The following is a 6729-nucleotide window of genomic DNA, read 5'->3' on the forward strand; positions in this document are numbered from 1 at the left end:
CTGCTGAAACGATGTATGACTCAAACTGGGTGTTGCTGCTTCGCTGATGGTAGCAGCTGGAGAAATGCTGTACAGATGCTGCAGGTTCCTCCCCTCTGTTGCAGACTGTTTCCTTAGCCTGTTGTTATATTAATTACTGACAATTCCTACAACATCTGAATTCGTATTAATCTTCCATTGAGAGCGCCTTGGTGGGAAGCATGTACAAACCTGAACACATCCCAGGTGCAGGGGGGCCCTTGCTGGGTTTTGGAGCATTGCTCTCCTACTGGCTATGGACCAGGAGGATGCTAGTGCACATTTTTACTTCTGCATGAAAATTCTGTGCTTAATATTTAAATGATAATTGTGGTACTAATAAAACTTGAAAGGAAAAACAGATGTGAAATTTTATATGTTGTGGGGTTTGGGTTTTTTTGGTCCTTCAGTGCTGTTGAACTTACCAAGGAATATATCAAACAAAGGAAAGCAAAAGTAAAGTGGTTTTGTTTAAAATGGTCACAAACAGTTAAACTAAGGTCTCTCCAGCAAGGAGTGGTAGCAGAACAATCCCTTAATAAATCTTAAAAATGAAGTGTATGATTATTGGCCTTAAAGTACCAGATGAATCAAATACACATTCAAAACGTCAGTGGTGTGATTAGTCTCCTTAGGGAGGAAGGTGGGAGTTCTGAGAAATGCAAGGACTTGGAACTGTATTTTAAAGGTGAGCACGTACTTCATAGAGCGGTGCGCTGAATCCACATTTGAAACGTATTATTATTGTTGGGAGAGAACTACTTGGATCTTCACAGTTCTGACATGAACAAAGGGAATCAGCCTTTAGCATGCTTGAAAACTTGGTAAAGGATCAGTTACAGTTTTGCTTCATACGGTGTTAATTTAACCTTTACTCTCTTTTCTGACTGTATTACTGTTCAGTGGATGGGGTTTGCTGGAGAAATCCATGCTTTAGGTTCCAGCTTGTGCCAGAGTGGTTCCTCTTCTGCACGCAGGAGTGTCTGCTCTGGTTGTCTGTCCTAGGTGTCCCCTTCAAATAGGAGAGTGAGAGGAGGGGATTTTTCTCCTTCAAAAGAACTTTTTAGCGTAAGTGTTCAGATATCACAGTTATTTATATGGACTGGCTACCTGGAGGCAGGAATGTAAAAGATTGGGTAATGATTTCATTACAAGATGTCTTGTAGCAACTGGCATTCAGCTTTATAAATGAACTGTTCTCTTCTGTATGGCAGAAAAGGGTTTTTATAGTTGGGAGGCTGCTTGTAATATTCCAAGGATTATTAAAGTACGCTGTAGTTGTCGTATAATGCACATTATAATGGTGAGTGGTTTTACATTAATATGTCTTGGGGGAGGATGTTATTTCAGAATGTGTATTCACATACAGATGGAGTTTGAGTCTTTTCACCAGATAAGAACAGTATTAACAGAAACGGCCCCTGGACCATCATCCTAGTGAGTTCCTTATAAGTAATAAAGTAGCAAGACGAGAAGATTTCATAAAATTTAGCAGGGGTTTGGTGAAAAGGCACGATTTTTCTTTTTCCTCACCTCCTGACTGTCCGTCTGTAAACTGAAGTTGTTCTTGCCTAGATTAGTTACTCAGGCTTCCTGCTCAGCATCTCACCTTAGAGGTGAGAAAACTGGGAAGCAGCAAGGCTGACAGATCTGAGTAGTGACAATGAGTGTGGTACTAGGCTGTGACGCTGCCAGGCTGTTAGAGCTGCAGAAGGGCCAGGCTGCTTTTCAGGGCAGAGCTGGAGGGCTGGTGAGCAGGAAGGTGTATGTGGCCCTGATGCAGCTGTATGTGAACCAGCGCAGCTGCTTTCAGACAACACATTTCAAGAAAGACATTTGCATATCGAAGGGATTTCAGAAAAAGAGCTGTGGGAATGGCTGGGGAAATTATAACTGTTCAGTTTGATTTGCATTAATTAATGAGGCAGCAACCCCAAGCAGCAGAAGTGCTGTAGCTACCAGTATTTAAAAAAAGGTACAAAAGACTTGGGATAAACACAGCTAGGAAGATGTTTGTCTCCTTTGTAGGACTGAATTAACAGATACGCTGTTGATCTGGTGTTAAAATGCAAATAAATATCCCAGGCTGAGACACACTGAGAGCATGGGATTAGATGAGAAAGAAAATACGGAGATGGAAACCAAGCAGAACAGTCAGTCATGGAAAGCAGGTGGCTGCAGACGGGATCTCAGGGACAGCGACAGAGCTTTAACCTCAGGAGCTGTTAGATGTTACAGATTATTAGTCTCACCTTTGACCCTCCTGAAAGGATAATTTGTACATGTTGGTGCAATTATTAAGAACAACAACCAAACATGCCCTGATAACATACTGCTGATATGTGGTGTAGAGTGATCTTAATATAATCTTTATCCAGAGATTAAGAGTTTCTGATCTACCACTGACCTGTTTTCAGAGCATTACAAATTCATTGCACTTGCAAAAACAAGATGAAAATGTTGTAAAACAAGAGAAAAGCAGATTTAGAGCAGCCTAAGTAACCAAGGTAAGTTGCATTGATGAGAAAACTTCAAACTAAAAATTGTGCTTGATGAAACCTTTTTTCTAGGCAAGAACCCAAAGCATGCTCGGGAATCTGCATGCAGAAACACGGTGCTGGGTCTTTTAAGCCATGTGTGAAAATGTTTATTTTCCTTAGAAATGAAAAATGCAGACCTCCAGATGCCCTCTATGATTTCCCCAACACACGCCCAAAGGAGGAAGAGGCAGGGTGAGATGGAGGCACAAACCCTGCTGTAGTCCTCAGGACTAAAATAATGCTGTTATTTAAGGGCTGAATAAACACTAGGAACGAATGATTGCTGTGCACAGAAAGCCAGGGAAATTTGTGCTGACATCAGCTACTTTGTGAACAAGAAAAAAGTTGTGTTATCTGCAGGACTGTGGCCATCTGAGATGTTTCATCATTACTAAATTCCTAAGGGGGGAAAAAAATTGATTAAAGCAAATTAAGTGCCAGAAAGTGATTTTTATTTCATTGCCTGACAGTAATATGTGGGTTTGATTATTTCTTTTGGCCTTTTTTTCTTCTTTTTTTTTTTTCCCCCCATTGAGGAATAGCATTAACATGAATTTTCATCTTTGAAACGCCTGACATCTTTATCAAATGATAAATAACAGACTTTGGCTAGAAGTTTAGTATTTCGTAATTTGGTCTGCAAAAACATTTTCCATGGTAGATAAGGGAAAAGTGAGACATGAGAGCAATAAATTCATGCTCGTCTTTTGAGTAAAATAGTAATTACTTGGGTAATACAATCTTATTTATATATATATACACACACACACACGTCAGGGGGCCTCTATCTACAGATGTAAGTTGTCTGAAGTCTCGAATCCTCACGTCATTACCCTTGAATATGTCTGCTGGAGTGGGCAGCCTTGCTTTAACGTGAGTAGGTGAAAGATTTGCAAAGGGGTGATAAACCTGCATGAGCAGGGCTCCGCTTAGCTCTTATAGGCAGCTTGAAATTATTGTCAGATGAGCTTCTCTTCCAAAAATGCTTTGGTGATTTGGTAGTGGAGAAACCAGAGGATGCAGCTGCCTGTGTGGTGATGCGGCAGTGCGCAGGGCCAGCCTGGGAGAGTGCCGGTGCGGCGGAAGGATCCTGGCTTGACTGATGGGTACTGGTCAGGGTCCAGCTGAGGGAGCACTTCATGCAGTCTGCTCCATCACTTCGACCTCTCTGGGGATACCAAATGGCACTTCAACGAACTGAGGCGGAGAAATCCAGTCTGTCATATTCTCATGAATAAGTAGTTTAAAATATGTTTATATCTGTATGATTCTAAAAATGCCTTTTCTTTTTATCTGTTGGAGGGGAGAGGACTGGTTTGGAAAGGTCAGTGTACCCTATAGTTGGACTCTGTGCAGCGTGCGCTGCTGAATTCTTCCATTTTGCTGGTATGTGGACTGCTAGCTCTGTTTGGGCAGGCTTTTCGTAGTTTTCAGGAGGTGAGAGTGAAGTGTGACCGGACAGAGTGTTAAGGAAGTGCACTGGATCATAGGTGTTGAGCAGTCGCTCTTTTTTATTTACAGTAGTACAGCGTGTGCATTTTTGGCAACAGCATGGCAGCCATGCCAGCTCCCATTTTTTATACTCACAAGCATGAAGACATGGTGAAAGACAGCACCATTTTCACCCAGAGGTACTCATCTGACATGGGATTCTGGTCCAGTATGTGAAATTGTAGAAGCCAACAGCTGGCGACTATAAATTCCTGTCTTAATTGGTTGTCAGACACGTAGAGCAGGGTGGTGGCTCTGCGGGGAGGGAACCCGAGACAGGATGCCCAAAGGAGGAGTGTTTTCATACAGCGCTGGAGGTCAGGAAAGCATTTGTGTATTTGACATTGGAAGGGGGCCCAGGGCGGTCCATCTGGCCTCTCCAGGTCTCTGCAGGGAAGATGACACCATGGGAGATGGACACTGCAGTAGTGCAGAAACAGGTTCCCCAAGTACATGGTCCCTTGGTGGTCACTTGCAGCCAGTGCCTGTAAAGGACTGGAACAGGTTTCGTTCTTGTTTGGCCTATTACAGGCTTAAGAGTTGTGTTAAGTTACTGTCCAAAACTTAACTGAAGCAGCTGGATATCATGACTGGTGTTTCAGAATTGCCCAAATGTCATCGTTTAACTCACAACAGTTTCTTTCTTAACTGTAGTTTCCTTCTGCTGTGTAATTTCTGCTGAGAGTTTGCTCTTCCGCTACAGGCATTCACTGTCAGTTGTCACTGCTATTTTCAGACATTTTGAGAGCTTCTGGGATATTTTATCCTCCTGTTTTTGCCTTCCCTCATATGTCTGCATTACCACTCCAGTCGTGGTTTGGCCACGCGGAGCTGTATGAAGCACAGTAGCCTCCCCTCCTTCTGCCCTTTAGCACCGACCTGTGCTCTGCATGTGGTTAGTTACACTGCTCCTCTTTTTCTTTTGAAGGTGGGAAGGAGGGTGCATCTGTCTCCAAATGCTAAGCGTTCTGTACATCTTTGTAACGAATAAGTGAGCCAACAGTAACGTCTTCTGCTATTGATTTAATGATCTGTCCAAAGAAGTACAGCAAAGCCTTGGGGGGAGAAGAGACATTGCTGATAGTTTGGGGTGTTAAATTCTTGAAACACAAAACCAGGGCTGGGCTCTGCCCTGAGCTGATGCGTTCAGTGCAGGGGGTCAGCAGCATTTGGGAGGGGAAAAAATGCTTTAGTTTTTGGCATGGTTGCAGAGGCACTTCATGAATACTGTTATATCTGGCAGGTCATTCCTAGCTTCAGCTGATGCTTTTTCCTATCCAAACGATGGTTAGAGAATACTTTAGATAATTTAAATCATTAAGAGGCAGCTGATGTAGAAGAAGTCTATGGTTCCATGAAATAAAGTTTAGAGTAGTCAGGAAATTAATCAAGCTTACAGAACCACTGCATTTTGTCTCTTGAACCTTCTCTTAATTCCTCTGAGTTCTGCTAGGAAATCAGAGGAGGAAATCCTAGTGTAACTAAATTAAGATCAGACTCTGAATTTTAGCCCACAGCTGAATTGCAAGTGGTAGGCACTGCGTTGAAAGACGTTGCCAGGCAGACTCGTAGTTTTGATTAGCCTTTCTTGTAAGCAAGGACTTCTGCTGCTGGGGCCTGCCAGCACCAGCTAGTGAGGGGCTCTGCTCCTCAGGCTGCTTTCTCCTGGCCCGCCAGAAGTCCTGTCTGCCTTTCCTCTTGCCCTACTTCCTAGCAGTGAAAGAAGAATTGCTCTATCAGGCTTGCAAGCGCAGTATTACCTGTGTTAAACCCCGTATCTGGATGCTGCCAGGTGTTGTGTCAGTACAGCACTGCACTGGACCACTGTTGGAGCAGGCCAGAAGGCAAAGAGGGATCGGGCGAGGGGATGGCAGCTGTGTTTCTGCTGCTGGAAATACTGAGAGATGCTCACAGCAGTCCATGCTCTGTGGGGACGTGCACGTTGCAGGAGTTGGTGGCTGCGTCACAGCCAGTGAAAGCCGCCCATCTTCCCCATGCTGGTGATGAGCGAGCGGGCGTTTGGCAGGGGTGCTTTGCCGGAGGTGACGTCTGCAGCATCAGTGCTTCCTGCCCTGCAACTGCACCCACTCCTGTGCTCTGCTTGATGCAGAGGTGTCCTCTGAAACATCAGCTTTGGATCTTTCAAAGAGATTAGCTGATGCTATGGTGTCTCTGATGCACCAGGTTTTACACAAGTAAAATAAGTACCATGTTAATATATATGTTGAAAATACCTGATCTAAAGCTAATATTCGAAAGAAGGTTCTGCGAACGTGGCAGAGGAAGGACTGCACAATACCTGCATGTTGACAGATTGTTGTTCGGGAAACGTACTTCAAACATAGAGCAGTTGAAATCCAGCTTGGGAGAACTTGTAAAATCATACTAATGTATGAGAACAAATGTAAAACTTGAATGAGTTACTTAAGCTATTCTTTTTATTGTCCGGGTGGCATTTTTTTAAAGACACAAGAATTAAATCTGTCATTCTGGATTGGAGCTTGTGTGGCCCAGACCAGTTCACATAAATTTTAGTTATTACAGAATCAATAAAACCTTCCTCTTTATAGGCAGTATCCTCATCTTTGCAAATAATTCTTCCTAAATGTAAGAAAGAAAATCTTTTTGTTGCAAATACGGGGGGGCTCTTCATCAGCCAGTACGTTGTTTTAGCAGTTCA

At 43.3% G+C, this 6729-nt stretch overlaps 1 protein-coding gene across 1 annotated transcript in view; it reads left to right on the forward strand.

Annotated features, from left to right (window-relative positions):
- The window catches only part of LOC104491316 (RING finger protein 11-like), a 20595-nt gene that overhangs the window by 11338 nt on the left and 2528 nt on the right, over window positions 1-6729 (forward strand). The window lies entirely within an intron of this gene.

This window comes from Buceros rhinoceros, unplaced genomic scaffold (assembly GCF_000710305.1).
Source record: "Buceros rhinoceros silvestris isolate BGI_N320 unplaced genomic scaffold, ASM71030v1 scaffold10753, whole genome shotgun sequence".
Taxonomy (NCBI): Eukaryota; Metazoa; Chordata; class Aves; order Bucerotiformes; family Bucerotidae; genus Buceros; species Buceros rhinoceros.